The 22,502-nt window shown below is 43.5% G+C and overlaps 1 protein-coding gene across 3 annotated transcripts in view; it reads right to left on the reverse strand.

Moving 5' to 3' along the window:
* The window catches only part of Slc14a2 (solute carrier family 14 member 2), a 435,358-nt gene that overhangs the window by 144,005 nt on the left and 268,851 nt on the right, over window positions 1-22,502 (reverse strand). The window lies entirely within an intron of this gene.

Here is a 22,502-nt window from a genome sequence, read left to right on the forward strand (position 1 = left end):
AGAAAAAAGAAGATTTATTTAAAAAATAACAGAACTCAGTGACATGTGTGTGTGAGTGTGTGTCCAAAGACACCTCTAACCGTGCAGCCAGTTCTGAGCCCTGGCTGGTGAAGAAGTGTCCTAAATGTGAAGTGAAGGGAATGGCCTTTGCAAATGTCAGCTGGAGATGCTGCTCTGCTGTGCCAGAGGGACACGAACAAGCTAGTGAGCTGTCACATCTTCAAATAAGTCCCTTCTCTGACTTTGAACGTCCAGCTCCCTATTTTGAGAAGGGTTTTGGTCCTTCTCAATGCTTCTGTCCTGGTGGGGCAGACACCCACATGTTACAGGTGTGGCTGGAGGCCTCTTCACCCTGTAGTTGGATGGAGCATTGGCGTGGGTTACTTTCTGGAGTGACACTGGGACATTGCATAAGAGTGAATAAGCTGTCCCCTGCAAGCACAGCCTGCTCTGTACATCATTGGTGGCAGGTCTTGGTTATGGGGAGCTCCCTGCCTTGACAGGTAGCAGCTGCCTGAAGGGACTGGGAAGTGGGGTTGTTTGTTGAGGGGCAAAGCTTGCACATCAACTCCATGTTGCTTTCCATTTTCCTCCAAGGACAGCTGGGGCATAGGATAAACCACTGGGATCAGGATTCAAATTCAAACATTCCAGGCTAATGGTCTCCCCACATTGGTGCATATTAATTATCCAGAATGGTGGGTTTCATTGTGATATATATATTGGTGCATACATATATTATAATTTGATAAGTTTCCCTCCCCAATACCTGTTTTTTTCTCTCTAGTTCTCCATCCTCCTGCTCCCCTTCTGACGCCTAAAGGTCAGTTTTTCCCATGACGGGTAAGAACCATATGTTGAATTGGACAATCTACCAGGCACGGTCCTTAAGCCACATTGCTTGTTGTTTAATTAATCAGAAGGGGGGAGATGCTGGGAGCCATTAGCCAAGTAGGTATGACAATTTCCTTGCCAGTGTACCCCATGTTGCTTAGTGGAAGGACTCGTGGAAATAGGACATTTTGCAGTGACATTGCAGTTAGGTGACCTTGCTCAAGGACCAGGGCGGATCCGGGATTAGGGTGTTCCCGGTTTAGGATAATCGGGTTTAGGGCGGTCCAGGTTTAAGATTATTCCTGCTGGGAATAGGGCGTATCCTGCTGCCTGAGTTCCCCTTGAGTTCTCACGGGATTCAGACAGTATTTTTTGGGAGACAGAAGCCCAGTGGAGGTGGATTTGGGCAGAGAACGTGGATTTCCCCAGAACGTGATTGTAGACGGCTGGTGTGAGTTCGGGAATAAAGAGTTGCTGTTTGAATCTACAAGCTGTGTGGTGGCTCGTGATTGTGTGCCCAGCCAGACTGCGGCACCCTTCTATTCTAGTGGTGTCCCTTCTGTTTTGATGTCCTTTTTTTCTTCCCCATTAGCTCTCATTATCATGAGAGAAAACATGACATTTGTCCTTTTGAGACCAGCTCACTTCACTTAACATGATGCTCTCCAGTTCCATCCATTTTCCTGAAAATGACATAATTGCATTCTTCTTTATGGCTGAATAAAACTCCCTTGTGTATATATGCTACATTTTCTTTCTCCATTACTCTGTTGACAGACATAGGCCGATTCCATAAACCTGGCTATGGTGAGTTGTGCTGCAATAAACACGGGTGTGCATGTATCTCTAAAGTATGCTGACTTTAATTCTTTTGGATAAATACCAAAGAGTGCATTTACTTAATCTCACACACTGATTTTTCTCCCCTATAACATGGGAATTTAAGTGACTACTGTAAAAGCCAGAACTATCATCAGGTTTCAAAGTGAGAATAATTATAAACAACACTTGGCATACTGTAAGAAGCCTAAAAAAATTGCTGCTTCCATAGCCCTAATTTTATAGCCCTGAGGCTCAGAGATATTTAGTGTCTCACTCAAAGTCACCCATTAATGATAGAGCAGAGATGGGAATCTGGGAGGGAGAGGAGGGGGTGGGGAGAACTTCTCTGGACTCAGCTCTGCCTCTAATCAGCTGTGGGATTTTGGACAACCCCCCAACACCTAAGGACCCAGTTTCCCTATGTGTTAAGCAGAGGATGGAACAGATCCTCTCACCAAAGCTCCCCCATAACCTCTGCATTCCATAGAGAAGCAACTGAGCAGGCTGTGGGCCAAGAGAGACACCACAGTGGGACTTCTCAAAGGCTTTTGCCCCAGCACCTCCTATGAGGACAAGAGGTGGGGTGAGGGCCCATGGGGTATGGGAATAACAGCTACTGAAGTGGCAGATGGTTGACAACTTTTCCATTCTAATTTATTTTCCTTTCCCACCCGTGTTCTGAAATGTTGTTACAGTCTTACCTTGGTTTTCCTGTAAATGTGTTTTTTGTCTTCTTTTATCCCATATTTTTTATTGGGGCTTTATAGCTGTACATAATGATGGGATTGTGGTTTCATATTTGTACAAGCACACAATATAACAATATAATTTAGCCATCATTTTCTCTTCTTTTAACCTTAATCTTCTCCATGAAAATAAACTAGAACTAGAGATTACTGTGACAAGAGTAGTGGGTTTTTCTGGAAAAATGTAATTGCGTTATCTGTAACATAAAGCTACAGAGACAGAGAAAGAGGTGGGGGTGGAGTGGCTTGTGGAGAATTTGAGAGAGGAGAGACAGAGAAAGCAGGGGAGGCAACAGAGAAAGCAGGGGAGGCGACAGAGATAAACTTGGACAGAGACAGGACGATGGCCCACCTCCTCTTTATGTTCCTGTCTTCTAAGAGGTAGACAATGAAACTATTCTATTGATGAGTTGGGTAAGACAAGAAAAGCTATCCCGTGAAGGGACTTGTGGAACTTTCACTTTTCTTCTTCTTCTTGGACTTTTCTGAGACCATTGATTATACAGGTGGCTCAAGAAAGAGTCAGGACCATCTACATTTGGTCTCCAAAGCCAGGGCTATGGATTCTTGTCCCCACCATTGGGCCTTGGATGAATCTAAAAGCAAGGATTTGGATGATGCTGACATTGCCATTCATAAAATCAACTCAAAAGTCCTAGGAGCTCAACACATCTTGACATTGTGTGGTTCTGTGTACATTTTTACACGTTTGCGTCTTGTTTCCACAGCTACTTGAGAGCAGGCATTTTGGGGTGAGCATGAGGCCTTGAGCCTCGTGGCCCCTAAATGACTTCCTGCTGAATTGCTGGCCAGTATCTTCAGACAGCTTCTCTTGGGCAATGGATGGAGAAGTGCCAGGGGTGGAGGAATCCACCATATAAACAGTGGTTACTTCTAGAGGAAAACATTGTAGATGATTGGGCACCCTGAGGAGTCTGACAAGCAAAGAGATGAAGGCCCAGCCCTTGAGTAACTCAAGATCCTCTTTTAAAGCCTTGGGGAGAGAAATCTCAATTAAGACGGGCCCTATATATAAGTCAAAATAGGAAGAATCAGGAGGTCAGCCCCAGCCAGGAGCAAGAGGTCTACCCAAATGGTTTTCTAGGGAGCTGAGTTGCCTCCGTTGGCCATGTTGATGATAGCATTCCTGAATATTTGTCTTTATTACCTTTGAGGGTGAGCAGGGTACACTTAATCTATTTTAAGCTGGTATTATAGGCTTGGCATGGCTCCTGGGAGGCGCTTGCTTGTGCAGGGATATTTGCCCCTGTGCCAGATGGCCCCAGGTTGTCATGTTTTCCTAATTGATTGTTCTTCTTACCTTTTCTCACTGATCCCTTGTGTTCCCGTTGTATACTGCTTCCTTATTTTACACATATTCATGTGAGGGAGAGCTATGGGGAAGCTCTCCGTGTGCCTGTCAACAGGCCAACTTTTAATCATCTGTAGGTAGATTGAAAGTCACTCCTAGGACGATGTCCCAGCCCCCAAGCTAAGGCAGGGGCTTTGCTGTGTGCTTTCTTGACTAAAGTCCCTACCACCCTGAACACAGGTACCTGCTCAGAGCTCTGCCCTTACCCCAGGTGCTCTGTGAGGACAGAGACTATGCTCACATGCACTCTTCAGTGTCCAGGACATTGCTGGGTGACAGTTTAGTGTTCAGTAAATGTTTGTTTTATTATTATTATTTTTCAATGCATAGATATGTGTGAGCTGAGAGGCAGTCTGATTTCTTCCACAGAGTCAATCTCTTCTCTTGATGGCGGGTCCAGTTGCCAACTTCTACAGGGAAGGCGGTGGTCCTCCTGCTCCAGCCCCAGCTTGTTTCCTCATTGTCACCCACCCATCCAACCTCTGCAAGTCTGATCCTCCTGCCTCTTGACCCTGATGTCCCCCTTACTCCTCTGCCTCAGCAATCTGCCATTGGGCTTGGAGCTCACCTTCTCTAGAGGGTGTTCCCTGCACTCCAGCCCTGGATCCCTCCCCTTCTCTGATCTGAGAAGTTCTTTTCCATTTACATCTCATAGCGGGGACTCAGGAGGAGACACTTTCTCCTATTGTCATACCTTCCTTTTCTTACACAAAACAGACAAGGAAGAGCCACAGGGGGTAACAGACACCACCCTGTCCACCCTCTTCAATGCACAGGCTAGAATTTGAAGCCAGGAGCTCAAGTGGTTTCCTCAGGGGGATACAGCTGTGTGACAGACCTGGGAGGAATGTCAGGTCCCTTCACCTCAAGTTCAGGGCAGATTCTAATACACCTTCATCCTTAGAATTTTGTCAATATGTCACCCTAGCCCAGAGGTGGTATGTTAGTTTCCTAGGACTGCTGTGACAAACGACCACAAACCTGGTGACTTAAAACAACAGAAATGTATTCTCTCACAGTTCTGGAGGCCAGCAGTTCAAAATTATGCTTCCTCTGGAGGCTCTGGGAAGAACCATTCTTGCCTCTCCACCTGGGCCTGTGTCTTTACTGGCCCTTTCTTTCTCTCTCTCTCTTTTTAGTCTCTCCCACCATTGGCTTTAGGGACTAGGCTATCTAGGGTGATTTCATCTTGACATCCTTAACTTATCTGCAAAGTCCTTATTCCGAATAAGCTCACATTCTGAGGTTCCCAGTAGATATATCTTTGGGGGTGAGGAACTAACTATTCCACCAAGTATAGTTAGATGGTCAATTGATGGTAGCACTGTTGGTGTATGCTCAGGACTACAGGACACCTAGAGGATTGCTCTGGGGGAGGTGACAGGGGTTTGATGGAGAGAAAATTGTTTGAATGTTCTGAAGGAGGAGAAAGTGGATGATAGGGCCTTAGGAGCTGCTGGAGGCAAGGCTCATTGGGAGACTTGAGGGTGGGGCCTCAGTGACTGTGTGGGCATCGGGGTCAAGTGACAGAAGGATCAGACTTGCAGAGGTTGGATGAGTGGGTGACTATGAGGAAAGAAGCCAGGGCTGGAGCAAAAGGACCATGAGACCATCACTCCCCTGCAGAGGAGGGGCTCATGCTGGGAGAGCTCCTGGAGAGGTCACCCTGTTGCCTGCAGCTCCTGCTGGGAGACTAGAGAACCCTTTGCAGGAGGTGGAAGGGGGTAGGCCTCCCACCAGAAACATCCATTTTTCTAGGAAGGTGCTTTTCTGTGCTCAGCTGGGCCCTCCCTGCCCTAATTCTTCTGAGAGAATCCACATTCAAACAGACAGGGGCGAAGGCAAAGGGCCCTGTCACACATCCCAGTCGGCTACTTGAGAAGAAAATGAGAGGGGACGCGATGCTAGGCTTTGTGAAACACATAGGCGGGCCTGTACACAAACATCGGCTCATACAAATAAACCAAACCTGGCCAAAAATAACAGAAAAGGCGACAGATGCTTCCAATTAAAATGTCAGCCTCTCTCGAGAAGCCGAGTTTTCACGTGGTATGGGTGCTCGGGGGGCCGAGGACTACTGGAAGGGACCACATATGGAAATCTGTTTGCATTATATCACGTCCCAGATGCCACGTAAGACACTGGCCTGACCTTGCAATTAACACATTGGCTGTTTCTGGGGTGCTGTACGCAGATGCGGGGAAAAATCAGAAAGTTGTGAAATAGAGTGGTTGTTCCCACCGAGTCCCATAGGAAGTGAGGGACCCCAGAGTGGTCTCAGGCAATGTTACTGGGGAGGGGGGCTTCCTCACCTCTCTCTCTTTTTTGCCTGTATTTCCCCATGTCCCTCAACGTTGTTATGAAAGAAAAATCAGTTCACATGAATTATAGGCAGTCTTAGTGGGGAAAAGCTGTCAAAGCTCAGAAAGGTTTGTGTGTATGTGTGTGTGTGTGTGTGTAGCTTAGACAAGGGGTGCCCTCTAGATGCTATAACCGGCACATCTTAAGTCATAGCCTCCCCTAGCCCCTGCACTCCCTTATTCTGCACAAAATTGTTCTTTCATACTTTCTTTGCTTTTTTTTTTTTTTTTTTTTTTTTACTAATAGTAGTTCCTCATTCCCAGGGCAGATTTGTTATTTTTAAAATTTTTAAAATTTAAACAATTTTCCAAACTCTTTCCAGCCTTGGTTTGGTAACTACATAAGGAAACCAATAAAGGAAATGGCAGATCAGCAGAAAAGGAGGAAAACAACATCATTCTTTCCAAAATCTCACTGTCTCATCCAACTAGCAGGGAACATGTGTGTGTAAGGTTGCCTCATTCTGATAAATGAATCTCCTTCTAATTATTTTTATTATTATTGCTCTTATAATAAAATCCACATATTACAGCTATAGATCCAACCTGAGTAATGTCCACAAAAAGGAAAAACAATGGCGAAATTAATGAACTGAATCCTCATTTGTGTTTCTGGAGGGAAAGATGATTTTTGTTGGTTTTAATAAGCTCCTGGATTGAGTTGCTACCATGGGTTTGGGCTGCTAGGTCTGGGTGTCCACTGGGTAAAGCGAGATGTGAAACTCAAATATTTTTATGTGAACTCAAACACATTTTCATTTCTTAATGGTCACTATTACTAACCAGATAAGAGAAAGACCTATCTGCATAAAACAAACACATGATTAGTTTTGACAACAGGACGTTAATTAGCAGCCATAGAGATGGGAAGGTTCTGGATGGGAACAATTATGCAGACAAACCCACTGTATGGCTACAATGTGCCAGGGTCCCATCCCTTACCATATGGCTGCAGTCTGGCAAATGGCTCGTTGGCAATTCATTACCATATCGCTTGGAACTCAGGAGTGAATAGTTTATGATTAGCCAATTCATTATGCTATCCTTGGTAGCTCAAGGGGACCCTGAGGGCTTGCCTCCCCCATTGTGTTATTTTAAGGACATATGACAGGGAAGGAACAGCCCTCCCCTCCCCAGCTGCCTCAAAGTACTATTTGCTGGAATCTAGATAGAATCTTTCAGAAGAAAACAAACAAGCAAAAAATCCCCAGTCATGAACTGTAGCCACAGCTGGAATTACTGGAACATTCCAGGAGATGAAAACAAGGATTTCTTCCTTTGTCCTACTGTGGATGCATCAGCCAACTTGGGAGTACACTTGGCTATAGCATGATCAGGGACAACTAAGGATTAAAGACCATTAGACCAAAAGATAGGAAGCTGAGGTTCTGGAAAGGAGCCTGATCGTGAACCTCCGCCTCAGAACTTGCAAAATGGATAGATTCCTTTCTGTCTTATTTACTTACTGAGTGGGGTGAAGAGCATCATGAGAGAAGGGTCTTTGGTGGGAAAACTACCCTGAGACTGATTAAGCCAAAGCAGACCAGCACATGAACTAACAGAGAGATTTATTTTTAACCCATTAGAAGATGGGCAAGGTCTCATTGGGATCCACTACCAAAGGGCTCTGTGGTCTCCGTCATTTAGTACTTTTGACTAGAGTTGCCAAGAAAGGGTGTAGAGACTTTGCATTAGGTAAAAAGAAATAAATTAATTAAAAAAAAGTTGGGTCTGGGAACAGACCAATAGGAACATTTTTTCTCAGAGACTGAAGCCTGCCAAAGCCACAGAGACCCTCGAAGACAGGAGGGTTGCAATGGCAAACAACCCAAAATAGAAGGAACAGGAAAGGAAAGGAGAACCAGTAAGAACTCAACCTCCTGCATCATCAATCTGACCTAAAAGAAGTGCGCTTGCCACACTCAACACTAATCACACATTTAATTAACGCTAATTTTGTTTCCTTCGTAGATTTCTTAGAGGCTCTGGGAAAGACTTTTCATGGCCCAGGTCTCTGGTAAGAGCTGTACGGGGAACTTTAAAATGATGCTTTCTTCTTCTTGTGATAAATTTCACTGTAGCAAGCAGTAGAGGCATTGAAAAAGAAAAAGATTTTATTGATCACTCTTTAAAAACAAAACAGAAACATAGGTCCTTCTCAGAATCCTGTGGTTTGGAAGATTCCCTGCCTAGAAAATCCAGAGAACTGGGTCTGGGTTCTGGGTCAGACACTAATTAATGCTGCAACCTTGAAGATGTCAATTAACTTTCTTATGCCTCAGTTCTCCCATCCTTTGAGTGACTGTAAAGTAAATTTCACTATGTTGGTAAGATGAGCTTCATTAAAATGCTTCTTGCGGCATAATTTTACTAATCCAAATGACAGTGTGGGTCAGACCTGTGCTTTCACTTTAAGAGTGTGGGAGTGGATTTGGGTACTTTTTAGTTTGATCACTCTCGCACCCACGATTCAGTATTGTTGCCTATGTTTACGATATGGGGTACACAGTGACCCTAGTCAACAGCACAAACTCTAGATATCAAACTGTTTCTATGAGAATGTGATATCTTTTTATAGTTCCCTTGTTTCATCTAGCCCAAGCAAATACCTGCAGTGTGCCAGGTGCCCTGCTGGTCTCCAGATTATAAGGAAAAACAAAGGCCCTGTCTTGGAGGAACTTTGCTTCTGGTGGTGAATTAGAGCCATAAACAGGTAAATTTGGTTTGAGATGAAACAAAAGACTATCCAAAGGTTTCTCAAAAGATTTTCCCCAAGAATTATCTTTATTGGAAACAATTAGGATGTTTGTTAAGAAAGCATATTTCTGCCCCACCCACAGTCCCTGAATTTGAATCTCTGGGGTTGGAACTTGGGAATCTGTGTAACAAGTCCTTTGGGCGTCTTCTGCCTGTCATTAAAGTTCACCATGGGAAAAGTCAGCTAAGGGGACCTATAGAAGGATGGCATCCTGCATTTATGGACCACTTATTTGAGCTCTGTGTTTATCTAGGCTCTATAAAACATCTGGGAGCATCTAGTATAGGACCTGTTCCTTCTAGGATATTACAGCCCACACTTATCCCTAGGAGTCATGAAATTAGGACATCATATCCAGGGGTGAGGGGGAGAAAAAGCAGAGCTGAACCTCCTCTGTCATGTTAGTCTTGCCCTAGCCAAGATGAGAGAGCTTCTTTCTCCTGTGACTCTCTTTTCCACAGGGTAGAAATCACTTGTTTGCGTCTGTCCCTGATCCCCACCACTCTGGCCAGGGAGACTTAGCTTTGTTCAGGACGCCGGGGTCACTCTGGCCTTGGGAAGGTGGTAAGAATCTCTTGCAGTGTCCCTTGTCTCTGTCAGGGCTACTGTGACTGTGTACTTCATTATCAGACCTTGGCTGTGCACTGGACCCTCCTCTGTCTTTGCCCAGTGTCCCAGGACCTCTGCAGCCCTAGCTTGTCTGTGTCTCTTTCCAGGGATATGCCAATGCCAGCAGCCCTGTGAATGGAGGCAGTGCTACCTTCTCTACCTGGTGATGTGGCACAGTGTACACATTCTCATAAAGAGCATTGGAGTAGTCGGGTGCAGTGGTGCACTCCTATAATCCCAGCTGCTCGAGAGGCTGAGACAGGAGGATCGCGAGTTCAAAGCCAGCCTCAGCAATGGTGAGGCGCTAAGCAATTCAGTGAGACCCTGTCTCTAAATAAAATACAAAACAGGGCTGGGGATGTGAGTTCAATCCCCAATTACAGCCCGCCTACCAAAAAGCATTGGAAATACATAGCAATGTGCACATTTTCCAGATAGATGGCATGTTTATTATGTAGATATGTTTTAGGGATTTAGTTAAATTTACAAAGCTGGTCAAAGGCAAACCCATGCTTGGAGTCTTCTTATTCAACTATACTACCATAATAATAAAATCCCTTAGCAAGGAAATGTTCATGGACAGGACACAGTGGAGGGACACTTGTCTTTTCCTGGGTGTGTCCTTTCTTGGAAGGACCTCTGACACCTTTGGTGAGCTAGCTAACCAGAGTGGAAATGGCCCGGGATGTGGAGTTCCCTCGGTTCCTTACTCTCTTGTGATCTTGAGCAATATTTAGCCTTTCTGGGCCTTAAGTCCTTTGTTGGTAAATGGGATAAAAAAAACTTACACCTGAAGGTATTGTTGAATGGATTGAATGAGTATAGGTGATGTCCTTGGATGGATGACTGTTGACTTCTCCCTCATTTTCTTATTCTCCTTCCCCTACCCAGGGACCCTGAGACCCTCCTCTCATCTGCCCTCATTTCTTCATGGAAGCCAGAGAGAACCTGGTGTAAAGGCAGATGTGGATTCACCTTAATCTTGCTCTTCTGTTTGGGTCTGTCCCTGATCTCCACCACTCTGCATTTCAGCTGGCACAGGAGGGGCTGGGAACAAGGAATGAGCAATGGTTACCACTGTCTTGCTCTTTCTTGGGGAGCTGGAGACCTAGACATCCTTCTAGAGACTACAGACATTCATGCACCAGGGTAAAGCCAGGACATCAGGACAGGAAGTATTTTATAGCACACCAAAGAGACACCAGAGCTCCTGGGAATGGATTCAAATAGTGACCAAGAGGACAGGAGGAGTGATTATTTCTTCAAAGGCTAATCTTTCCCATATGTTGTATTCTTTCTCTCCATGCCTCCTTTTAAAATTAGTAAATGGGCAATTATTGTCAATTTATTTACTACTTCTTATAATTACATTATCTATGATTAACTCACTGGAGTCTAATTTGGTCTGGAATTATTTTGTAGGAGTCTCCATCATTGGGCATGGGGTGAGAAAAGCCTCGTTCTTTTGTGCTCACAGAGCTCAATTATGAACTTGGAGAGGGACAAAGCAGAGGATGAGAAAGGGCAGGCGTCCCAGTCTTGCTGAGTTGCAAAGTCCCTCCACATTCATCATTTCATTTGATACGTAACACTAGCCGTATGAAGTAGCTATCATAGCTATTATCATCCCATGCCTACAAACTGGGAAGTGGATCCAGGTCAAATTGTGACATGGTGCCCAAGACAAAATTAGAACTCACATGGACATCCTGTTGGTCCATCTTCCCCAACATACTGCAACTCCAAGGCTAGATCATTGATTAATAATTTTAATGGTGATCATTTCTGTAGTATTCTCCTCAAGTTATGATTGTTAAAACGCTAGGTCCAGATAATGGTTAAACAGTGACATTACTGTTGAGGTCAAAGTCTTGGACAAGTTGGTGTGTTCTGCAGCTAGAGAAGTTTTGTGGGATTGTGGGAACAGAAAAGCGGACTATGGGGTGTAAAGGTAGATATGAGAAAGGGGAGGTGGTGGAAATACTTGTCCCCAATATGGCAATATGGAGAGTGGAGAGATGGAATGCTGGCTTGGGGGTGGGGGCAGGACTAAGGAAAGTTCTCTCTCTCTTCTCCTTAAAAATGAGAGATGAAGTAGAATCTGATTGAAAAGGAGTGGCTAGGTGAGAGGGAAGGAGCCTGATTAGGAGACAGGAGGGGCTGGACCCTGAGCTGAGATGGAGTAGACTGGAGACTCTTCTGGAGTGGGAGTAGAGAGGGGAGGGAGAGGTGAAGATACAGAGGAAGTGTGAGTTTCTTGCACACTTCCTACCAGTTCCATCCTTATGGCACTTAGGGTGGTTGCAGCAGGAAGCAAGCTACACCATCCAGTCGGGCTGCTTCCTGTCCCCTCCAGGCACAGGCCTCCTGACTCTGGACCTCTGGCAGCTCCTCACCGCCCTTTCCAGTTGGTTCTGTCTATTTTGTGGCATCAGGCACTGACCCTGCCAGGTGCAACCCAAGTCGTTCCCTGTGGCCTCTCCTGAACCTCTAGCCTCACAGAACTCTCCTGGGGATGATTTCAGTAGTAAGTATAGAAATGTATTTGGGCAGTTATTTTCTTTGTTGTTGATTTATTTGATTGCTAAATCGTTTAGAAAACTTACGCTACACAGTGTACAGAGATATCAGGCTATAGCTATACAATAGATTATATTTGGCAATTTCTGTTTATAAAGGGTTTTTTTCTGGGCCTTGGACAGGAATAGGTTTCCATATTGTTTCTAAGGCACACAGTTTTCCTATTTCTCTTTTAGCTCCTTTTCCAGTGACAAAACCTCTCAAGCCTATGTAGGAAATATTTTCAATGAGACCTTGAAGCACATATGGGGCTTTTTCCCTGCCATAAACTTCTCCTATTATTATCTTCGTCTTCAAGTTCCCTTTCTAATAGAAGGTGTTCAGAAGGCTTTTGAAGGCTGAACCAGATTGAAAGAACAGCTTCCTCAAGCTCCAGAGTCATTGGACCATTTTTTTCCAGGGACAGACTCATCCTCTAAAAATTCTTTTTGCTCTTCATACTAGCTGGTGGCTGCTTTCCCTGCTAGTGAGACTGTCCATGGCAGGACTGTGATGGTGCTGGGACTTGTTTTGGAATCTGCCTTTCCCCTTTGGGGACCCCCTGTCTGCTGTTCTGCATGTCTAATATGCTCACTGTCAGCCTCATGCTATACCCTGGCAGCAATGTGTGTATATCAAGGTTGAAATATATTTTGTTGGGCAAGCTCAGAGCCAGGTGCCAACAGGTAGGTCTTCTTTGCGACTTAGTTTTTCTTTCCTTTTCTAGTTTCTTGCCCTACTACTCTTTGTCACCCTGGTTTATTATTCCATGTTGGGCATATGATGTGTCACTTCCACTTGAAAGATGGTTTTGTCTGTCTCAATTGAACGTGACCTCCATGGGAACAGAGGCACTCTGTTTTGAACCTGCTGTGCCTCTACTGGCTTAGCATAGTACCTGGCACCTGGTTGGGACTCCACACCTTTTTCTTAAACTAACCCTTGAGGGAATCTGGCTATCAAGTCAAGGCCTGCTTGAGTCCAAGCAGCAGTGAGGAGACAGCAGAATTGGGAATAAAGATATCCAGATTCACCTCCCCTCACTTCCATCAGCTGGCTGCTAGCCACCATGAACCTCACTGCTACCACCTTCCGGGAAAGTGAGCCACCCCCTGAAGCTCCTTGCAATGCTGATATTCTTTGGATTTGGAGGAGGAAGGGAAGTATAGGAGAGGATGTGGGCTTTGCTATCTGGTGTGGGCTTATGTTCTGGTTCTGATACTAACTTGATGATCTTCAAAATGTGAAATTCAATTATCCCTAAAGATAGGAAGACACGGCCAGGCTTGGATTTACAAGTGGCCACCCTATTCTTTCCTTTCTGGAGAAATAAATGAGGATGTTAACAAAGGATACCCACTTTCCAGCCTACCAGACTTGACTTCGAAGCTGACATGCACAGCACATGTGAGATGCTTGCTTTTCTTCTGACAGACATGATGTGGCAGGGACATGGCTTTCCATTCAGATGACTGAGGATGTGATTTGATATTTCTATTTAATCCTTAGACAATATCCTTATTGGGTCAACTCAAATCCCAACAAAGCCTTATGTGAGGGGCAGTTGGTCCCTGTTCACAGAGTACAAATATTTTATCAAAGTCCTCATCAAATGCCTAATGTGTGCAGGAAAAATAGATTCGAGGAACAGAGGAACTTAAAGTTAAGAAACACACCCAGAATCTATAAAACCAATAGACTAGTATAACGAAAATCAATGAAGAGAGTTTTAGTCTCTGAGTCAGAAGACTAGAATTCTGTAAAGCTCTGTGGCTTAACTGCTTATGGAATAGTGGTTCTGAGCCTGATCTCTGGATTCAGAAGTCCTAGATAAAATCTTGGCTTTGCCCTGGACTTGCTGTGTGACTTGGGTTATCACAAGTTTTAATTAATACACATAAAACACTCAAACCTGTGCCTGACACCAACTGTGTTATCTCTAGTGATGTTATCAGCAACATTATGAGCTATATGAGGACAGATATGTCAATTCTATCTTTATGCAGCAATGTCCTCATTCATACAATGAGGACAGGACATTTTCTCTTTAGACTATGCTGAGAAGATTCTTCCTCCTCATCTGACTCCACATTTTTTATTATCTTGGAGTTTCACACAAGTTTTTACTTGAAGAAGAGGCTCTGAAAAAAAAAGTTGCAAGTCACTAGGCCCTAAGGTCTAAGACCCATCCTTAATAAAAGCATTTGATTCTCTGGAGTGAAAAATATCCAGTAGACAATAGATAGTGAGATAAAGTGGTCTCAGAGGCTGCCATAAGCCGGGGAGGCCTCCTTGGAGGAGGTGAGGTGGAAAGTTAAAATTTATGAGTTTCTAGCAGTTGATAAACCTGAAAGAGCAGTTGCAATCCCTAAAGTGTTGGAATTGTGGAATACTAATTATGTGGGGAACCAAAACTCTGGAGAGGGAAAAGTTTCCAAGCCTAAGTCAGACATATTCCCGGACTGAAGGAAAGTGGATGGGAAGACAAGGGCTTAAGTAGAATTGTCCCAAGTGGAAGTCTGACCCAAGTATGAAGCAACCAGAGGCACAGATCACTGAGGAGGTCAGCACTACTCCATACGCTCTCTTGCATGGATGGGAGAACAAAGTCCAAAGGAAGCAGGCTCTCATCCATGGGCAGAGTTACTGGCTATGGCAGCTACTAATCAGCTGTTCATCAACTAGCTTTTGACCTTCTTCCCTGGCAGTAAAAATCCCAATTTTTTCACTGGGCACATTATTGATCGAATTAAAGAAAACATTTCCTAGCCTCCTTTGGTTAAGGGCTTCCAGGAAGGAATTTTTAGAAGCATGTACCCCGTTGATGGGGGACCATTTGGTGCTCCCAACCCCACTTCTTCCTGCTTCCTATTTGGATGGCTCAGATCTGCGGTGGTAATCTCCTATCATGTAGTCACCTTGGAGATGGAACCCATGTGACTAGGGATGGTAGAGTAGAAAAGCAGAAGAAGCTTGAGTCCTGGGGACATCACACAGCCACCATATTGTCCTTGTAACGTGACCTCTGGGCTTCTTGTGAGAGAAACACACTTTCTTCAAATTTCAGCCATTTGATAGCCCTGGCTTTCTTTTAGCCATGGAAAGCTCTAGAGAAGCTGGGCCTGGCCAGGAACCTGGTGCTGCTTGGCTACCTCACTTGGTGGAGCTCCTTCCACGACCCCACTGCCCCCGTGTGTGGGGCTGTGTCCGTGTGTGTGCCTGAGCAGAAATCCAAAGCCAAAATGATTTTCAAAGCTGTCAGCTCTGCTCTCCTGCAGCCCCTGTCCCCATGCCTTTCTCATTTCCCCTGGAGGGAAGAGAGGCAGTTGGCGACTCAGTTTTTCTTTCCTTTTCTGAATTGTTTACTCGATTGCACAATGTACACTGCACAGAATGTTATAATGCTGATCTTTTTTTTTTTGGATTTGTTTTAGTTTTGTTTTAATGAAACATTAATACATACGATCGAATCCTCTTTATATTCTCTTGGTGCTATTTTTCTCCTGAAAAATCATTTTCCTGAACTTGTTCTCATTCTTCTGCATTTTTGTGCTTTTACTGAACATACTTTTGAGTCTATAAATAATTAATGGCATTGTTTTGTATGTTTTAAAACATGTGCCTTCATGGATACTGTGGTTGATTTTTTTACACTCAGTTAAAGTTTTCAAATATCATCCTTTTTGATATGTGGGTCCAGCTCACCGAAGCTCACTTCTGTGGCTGTCCCCTGCTTATACGATGCCCTACTGATGAGTATATAGGTTGTTTCCCAGTTTTCAATATTGCAAATAATTCAGTAATGAAAATAATTTTGCATGCCACAGGAATAAGAGTTTTCCTAGGGTATGCATTCTAGACATAAAACTAGTTGTTACAGGGCATGCTTATTTTCACTTTTAGAAGATATTTCCAAATGATTCTTTAAGGGGATTAAAACAATTTGCATTCCATTTGGATGACACTATCCATTTTCCCACAGAAACTTGGCGATGTCAAACCTTCTAATTTTTGACAATGGGAGAGGTGTGGGAGGGTATATTTTTGCTTTGACTGGCATTTTTTTTTTTTCTGATTACTAGGGATGCAGGGTATCTCTTCATATCTTTGTAGGCCATCTCTGTTTCATTCCTGTGAACTGCTTGTTTTCATATTTGGCACATTTTTATGGGGTTCTTTATATTGCAGTTAGTCTACTTTCCCTCCACGTGTTTTCAATATTAATCTTTTGTTGGTTAGATGCATTGCAAACTCCTCCTTCAAATCTCTCATTTGTCTTTCAGTTTTGTTCATGGTGTCTTTGGTCATATAGAAATATTAAATGCTAATATCATCAAATTCTTTCATCTCTTCATATTTTGGGGGGATCTTAAGAAATTCTGTCCTTTTTTTTTTTTGGTGCTAGGATTGAACCCATTGAACCCATGCTTTGTGCATGCAAGGCAGACACTCTACCAACCGAGCTATATCTCCAGCCCCAAGAAATTTTTTCCTGATTGGATTTTATAAAAATTATTTCTCTAAATTTTCTTCTAAAATTTTTAAAAAATGTTTTTTAAAACTTTAAAAAATCCTTTAGCTTTTAATCAATCTGGAATTTATTCTCAATATTTTATATGAAATACAGTGCTGATGTTAATTCCCAGTACGAAGAGCCTATTTTGGTGACATTGTATGTCACATGTCCCATTCTGGGCCTACTTATATGTAATTTCCCTTTGTTTACCAATTTCTAAAATGGCATGGATCTTTTTCTGAACTTTCTGGTTTATTCCATTGGTCTTGACAGTAGTGTAAGTTCTTCTCTGCATCCTTCTTTTGACCATTTTTAGCCCTTTTTACTTCAGTATGAATTATATGGCTAGTCGTTTAATACACAGCTTCCTTTCTACCTCCTTCAGCAAAGTTTTCTCTCCCATCCCAGTCATTCCAAAGATCTAGGTTCCAGCCCTAATTATGCCACCCAATGCCTGGAATCCTTGGGTAAGTTCACCTAGCCTCTCTGAGTTTTAGTTTCTTCAGCTCTCAGATCTACTCTGCCTACCTTACAGGGCTGAGGAAATGATTAATTGAGATAAGAATGTGAGAATGCTTCGAAGGTTTCAAAGCAATGATCTCAGGATGGCCTGAGACAAAATGTGAAATTCAGACTACTTTTCCCTCAGAGTTTTCCTCCTGACCCTCCATTTTCCCCAAACTTCCAGTGTTGAGATGCAAAGATCTTCAGGGGTTGGGGGGCACTTATCAGGATAAGGGGTTAGAGGCAGCTTAAATTCATAAGCCTGAGTCCCATTTTACACTATCACTTTGTGACTTAAGGTTAGGTACTTAAACGCTTTGAATCTCAATGTCTTCTTCTTTATAAGAACCACAATAATAATTTTCTTCTCCAAGTAGTGTTGTGAAATTCAAAAGAAATAATATGGGTAAAAGTGAGTGGTAAAAGGTGAGGCCCTATAGGAATCCCAGGCATGGGTGTTCTTGGTGACACTGACATGTGGAAATGACTTGCAGGAAGGCAGGATGTTTGACATGTCAAAGTACTTTACCCTCACCACTTGAATCAAGGCCTGTAGGAGAATCAAACCTATTTTATTTCCAAATATGTTTGACCCAACACAATGTCTCTGCCTTCTTCTAAAAGAATCAGTTGGTCTTTTTCTTAAATATCATTTCTTTTAGGCTTTGTAGACTGGGTGTGTGGAGAGGTAGAAGTGGTCAAGTAATCCACGGTGTCTGGACAACTGGCAGTTACCCAGATGCAGAGGCTATGCTTAGTATTGACCTCAGGGAGTGAGATCCTTGGGGGTTCAGGGAAGTGAACAAATCTGTCTCTATATCCTCCTTGCTGAGTGCAGACACTATTCAGTTAAAATGAACAGTGAGGTCAGCCCTGATGTAATGTGAAAGCACCTCCCCTGGAGTGAGCATATGGCTCTACCCTGCATCTTTCTAACCCTTGCTACTCACACGACTGCAGCATCTCTCATTCCTGTGCCAGGATCAGACTTGGGCTTGGGCCAAGTGACATTCATGGGCCAGATGATTCAAGGCTGTCGCCCACTTGCTTCATCTAACACAGAATGTCCTTTTCCTTGGTAATTAAATTCTTATCCTTTCTTTAGTTCTACTAAAGAGGATGTTTTAATCTATTTTCCAGCTACTTCCATGGCCAATCCTGGACTGTACTTTTTTTGACCACCTGCTGCAAGTTGTTAGTATATAAACCATTATCATGATACTTACCCTGCCCTCAGCCTCTGCCAGTGGCCACTTAGTTCTCTGCTGTGGTTTGGACAGAGCCCTAGATTTCTGCCTTGGGTTTGGATGTTAGTCTCCAGAGTGCATGATCTGTGTTATGGTTTAGATCTGAAATCTCACCCAAAGTCTTGTGTTGAAAGCACGGTCCCCAATGCAGCAAGTTTCAGAGGTGGAGCTTTTAGTCAACAAGTGGATCCTGGGGGCTCTGACCTTACCAGTGATAGACTGACCTATTGATAGCTGACTAGACTACTGGGCGGTGGGACCTAGTTGGAGGAAGTAGGTCACTGAAGACATGCCATGGAAGGGTTTGTCTTCTTTCCACCCCTTCCTCCTTTTCTCCCTTTGCTACCCAGATGAGCTGAGCAGCTTCCCTCTGCTATAGCCTTCCGCCATGATGTTTTGTCTCGCCTGAGATCCAGAACAATAAAGCTGATGGAGCATGGACTAAAACCTCTGAAGCTGTGAGCCCAACATCTGCAGAAGGGTAGTAGACACCACAGATAAATCCATAAAGGTTTCTTCCTCTAGGTTGTTTTTCTCAGATATTTGTCTCAGTGATGTAAAGCCAGCACAGCCTGTTGCTAACTCTGAAATCCACAGCATTTCTGATACAATCTCAATCTCCTATCCCCGTGTTATTCCCACCTGCTTTTACTCCCATTTTCATGCATCTTACTCTGTTTTCAGACACCATCTCATCTAGCCTTACACCAAAGATGAAGCACATAACACTCTCCCTTCTGATTTCTAAGTTGTGAGTCCAGGACCACTTTGAGAGATCAACCAATCAAGTATCATTCTGAACCCACCACAGTTGACCTTCTTTTTTATCACATAGATACATGAAGCTTAGGAATGGGTGCTCTAGTCTGAGGTGTGATCGCCTGCTTGGATTCTGCTTAATAAATGAAGAACATATTACTACACAACTGTTGGAAGCTGGCAGAAGAGAGATGACTCGGTCACATCCTAGAGACTGCTTGATGTGGTCACAGAGGTCAGAGGGAAAGGGGTTTAAATGCTCAGCTCCTCATGACAATTCCAAAGGGCCATCCTATTCTAGGGATCCCCATGAAGTCAACCTAGGCCTTGTGACAAGCCTGAAGCCTACCCTTTCCCACTGCACATTATTGCCACCCTCCCTTCCTGCCCCTGTAGGGGTTGACCCTAAGAACATTCTTACTTTGACTATGTAAGCCTCCATCTCAGATACTGGTTTCCAGGGTCCCAATCTGCAACAGTTGTCCACAGCTATTTCTTCTTCAACCAACTAACTCTCTTTTGAATTACTATCTTCTTCCTCTCTTCTTGGTGGTAAACAAAATAGTGCCCACCCCCACTGAAAAGTGTGCACATCCTCATCCCCAGGAACCTGTGCATGTGTTACCTTATATGGTAAAAGTGATTTTGCAGATGTGATTAAATCCATAAATTCAGTCTAATCACATGAGGTCTTAAAAGTGGAAGAACTTTCTCAGCTGTGGTCAGAGGTTCGACTATAAAAGAATCACAAGCCAAGGAATGTAGGAAGCCTCTGGAAACTGAAAAGCACAAGTAAATGGATTCTCTCCCGACTCTCCAGAAGAAAACACAACCCCATCAACACATTACTACATGGGATTTCATCCCAGTGAGACCTGAGCAGATCTTTGACCTACAGAACTATAAGACAATAAAACTTCATTGCCATTTTAAGCTGCCAAAATTTGTGGTAATTTGTTACAGCAGCCACTAATACACTCCCTTGAGAATTGTCCTAATACTTGTTCTTTTGTACAACTTTGAATATATGCTCACCTGTCTGAATTCTCTCATTTGTAAAATGGACATTTTGGTTCATATGTTGCAAAACTCCTTCCAATTCAACATTTTATGGTTCTAATTGGCTGAATTCCCTATTTTGCAACATTTTTCTTTTCCTTTTTTTTTTTTTGTACCAGGGATTAAACTCAGGGGCACTCAACCACTGAGCCACATCTCCACCCCTATTTTGTATTTTATTCAGAGACAGGGACTCACTGAGTTGCTTAGTGCCTTGCTTTTGCTGAGGCTGGCTTTGAACTTGCGATCCTCCTGCCTTGGCCTCTGGAGCCCCTGGGATTACAGGTGTGCACCACCATGCCTCTCTTTTCTTTTCCTTTTAATGAGGCACTGCCAACCTGACTTTCTGATGACTCTGCTGAGGAAAGCTTAACTGAGATGCTTTAGGAAATAGTGGAACAGCCAAGCCCCAGGGTCAGGGATGAAAATCCTTTTCTTTTTGACTGAATTCTTCAGATCTGTCTTTATGTTGATTTCTAAATTTCCTATTCTCACAACTCCTTGTGACCATGAAAAAAAAATCCTTCTTAGCTTGTGACCAGTTTATGAACTAAACCCTGAGACTGATGGATTTTCTCACTTTTCTCTTTACTAATGGATTTGCAGATATATTTCTTTCTCTGGGTGACGGGGGTATGCAGAGAATAATTTGTTAAAAATTGTAGGTAACAAACTTGGAGGTGGGATCAGAGGTGTCAGTGCTCTGGCTGCTGGGAAAGATTCACTCAGCCTTTAGGAGAAGCCTCCATTTTTTAGTATTTAAAAAAAAATATTTCTAGCCTGAATTTTGTCATAAGCAAATATAGTAAAATACTACTGTAATTAAAAGACTTCCAAATCCACTTGTGAAAGAAAACCAGGACACTAAAATGTGATAAAAATAGAGCCTCACTTGGCTCCTTTGCCCTCCCAGAGGCTAACAACACAGTTGCCACTTTATTAACTGCTTTGTGATAAGAAAAGCTGAGCTGGCTGCAAAATAGTAATGGCAGCAGGACAGAGATAATGGCGAGTTTCTGCTGTACTTGCTTAGCATGCTGTGATTCTCAAGGCACTGTAAAATTTCTTGTCTGAGCCCCAAGTTCTCCGTATTTTCCTAAGAAAATAAAGGGAGTAGAGAGGTGCGCACCATTTACTCCATTCGACATTTGGGGAAAACGTGGCCTCATCTGAGTCCAAATTACTCTTATTGCCTTCACAGCAGTCCGTAGCAGTTCTGGGGATGGGACCGGTCTCCACCTTGAGGTCTCTGTCTACTACAGCTCATTGCTTCCGGCCATTCAGGTCACCCCACACAGAGTCCAGCCTATCTCTAAAGACTTACATTGCAAACCTAGGGTTAGAGAAAACACTTGGCCCTTCCTATTACATTCAACAGAAAACAAAGTCACTGAAGAATTAATCCTAAAGTTAGCTTGAAGAAGGCCCATGAGCTGAATGGAGGATAAACAAAACTATAAGAGACTTAGAAGTGAATCCCAGATTGTACCTGCCTACCAGGGTTTGTGATTCTGGCCAGTGTTTTCTCAATAAACAGACCCGTGGTTACTCACTTTTCCTCTTTCTGGAGCCACACTCATGTTTTTTGGAGACATTTCCAGCAACCTGCTATGTTATAGCCTTCGTAAAGGGTCATTGATAGCATTATTACTTCCCCACCAAAGCGGCTAGAACACTGATGTCTTGAAACCTCAATGGGTTCTTATGACTTCCAGCATCGGCAGGCACATCTAGAACCTCTGGTGAAGGACAGCCTTATTTATAGTCTTGTTATCATGATAAAGAGATATGATTGGTATTAGAATTCCCTCACATAGGGCAGTTGATAAATCAACTAATTCTTGCTCCATGATGGATGTATGAATTCCCACCCAGAATTTTTCTGGCAGGAACTTTTGAACACTATAATTTTTCTTGATTGAACTCATGGTGTGTGTTCTCAGATCACATATTGGAGCTTTTGGGAAGTGAGTGCCATCTAAGAACTACCTCAAGGCTGCTTCCATCAAGAGAAGGCCCTTATGTCTGGTTTCCGCCAATGGGATATGAGTGGAAGTGATGAATGTCAATCGTAGGCCACAGTTGGTAGGAAATGGCATGCCATCTCCATTTTCTCCTTCCCAACCAACCACTTAGATGCAGATGATCCAACCTAAAATTTGTTGGCTTTAGAAGACAATGAAGCCAGATAGGAGCCAGGTGGGTTTCCGAGTCACCAATTAGATAAATTCCAAATTGGAACTTATTAGAGGGGAAAAAAGATGATTCATATTTAAATCACCAAGGTTTGGCTATTACCTGTTATAACAGATATTGTATTAGAGATCCCAGTGAAAAGAGACCCACTAGTATGAAAG

Source organism: Marmota marmota, unplaced genomic scaffold (genome assembly GCF_001458135.2).
Source record: "Marmota marmota marmota unplaced genomic scaffold, marMar, whole genome shotgun sequence".
NCBI classification, from domain to species: Eukaryota; Metazoa; Chordata; class Mammalia; order Rodentia; family Sciuridae; genus Marmota; species Marmota marmota.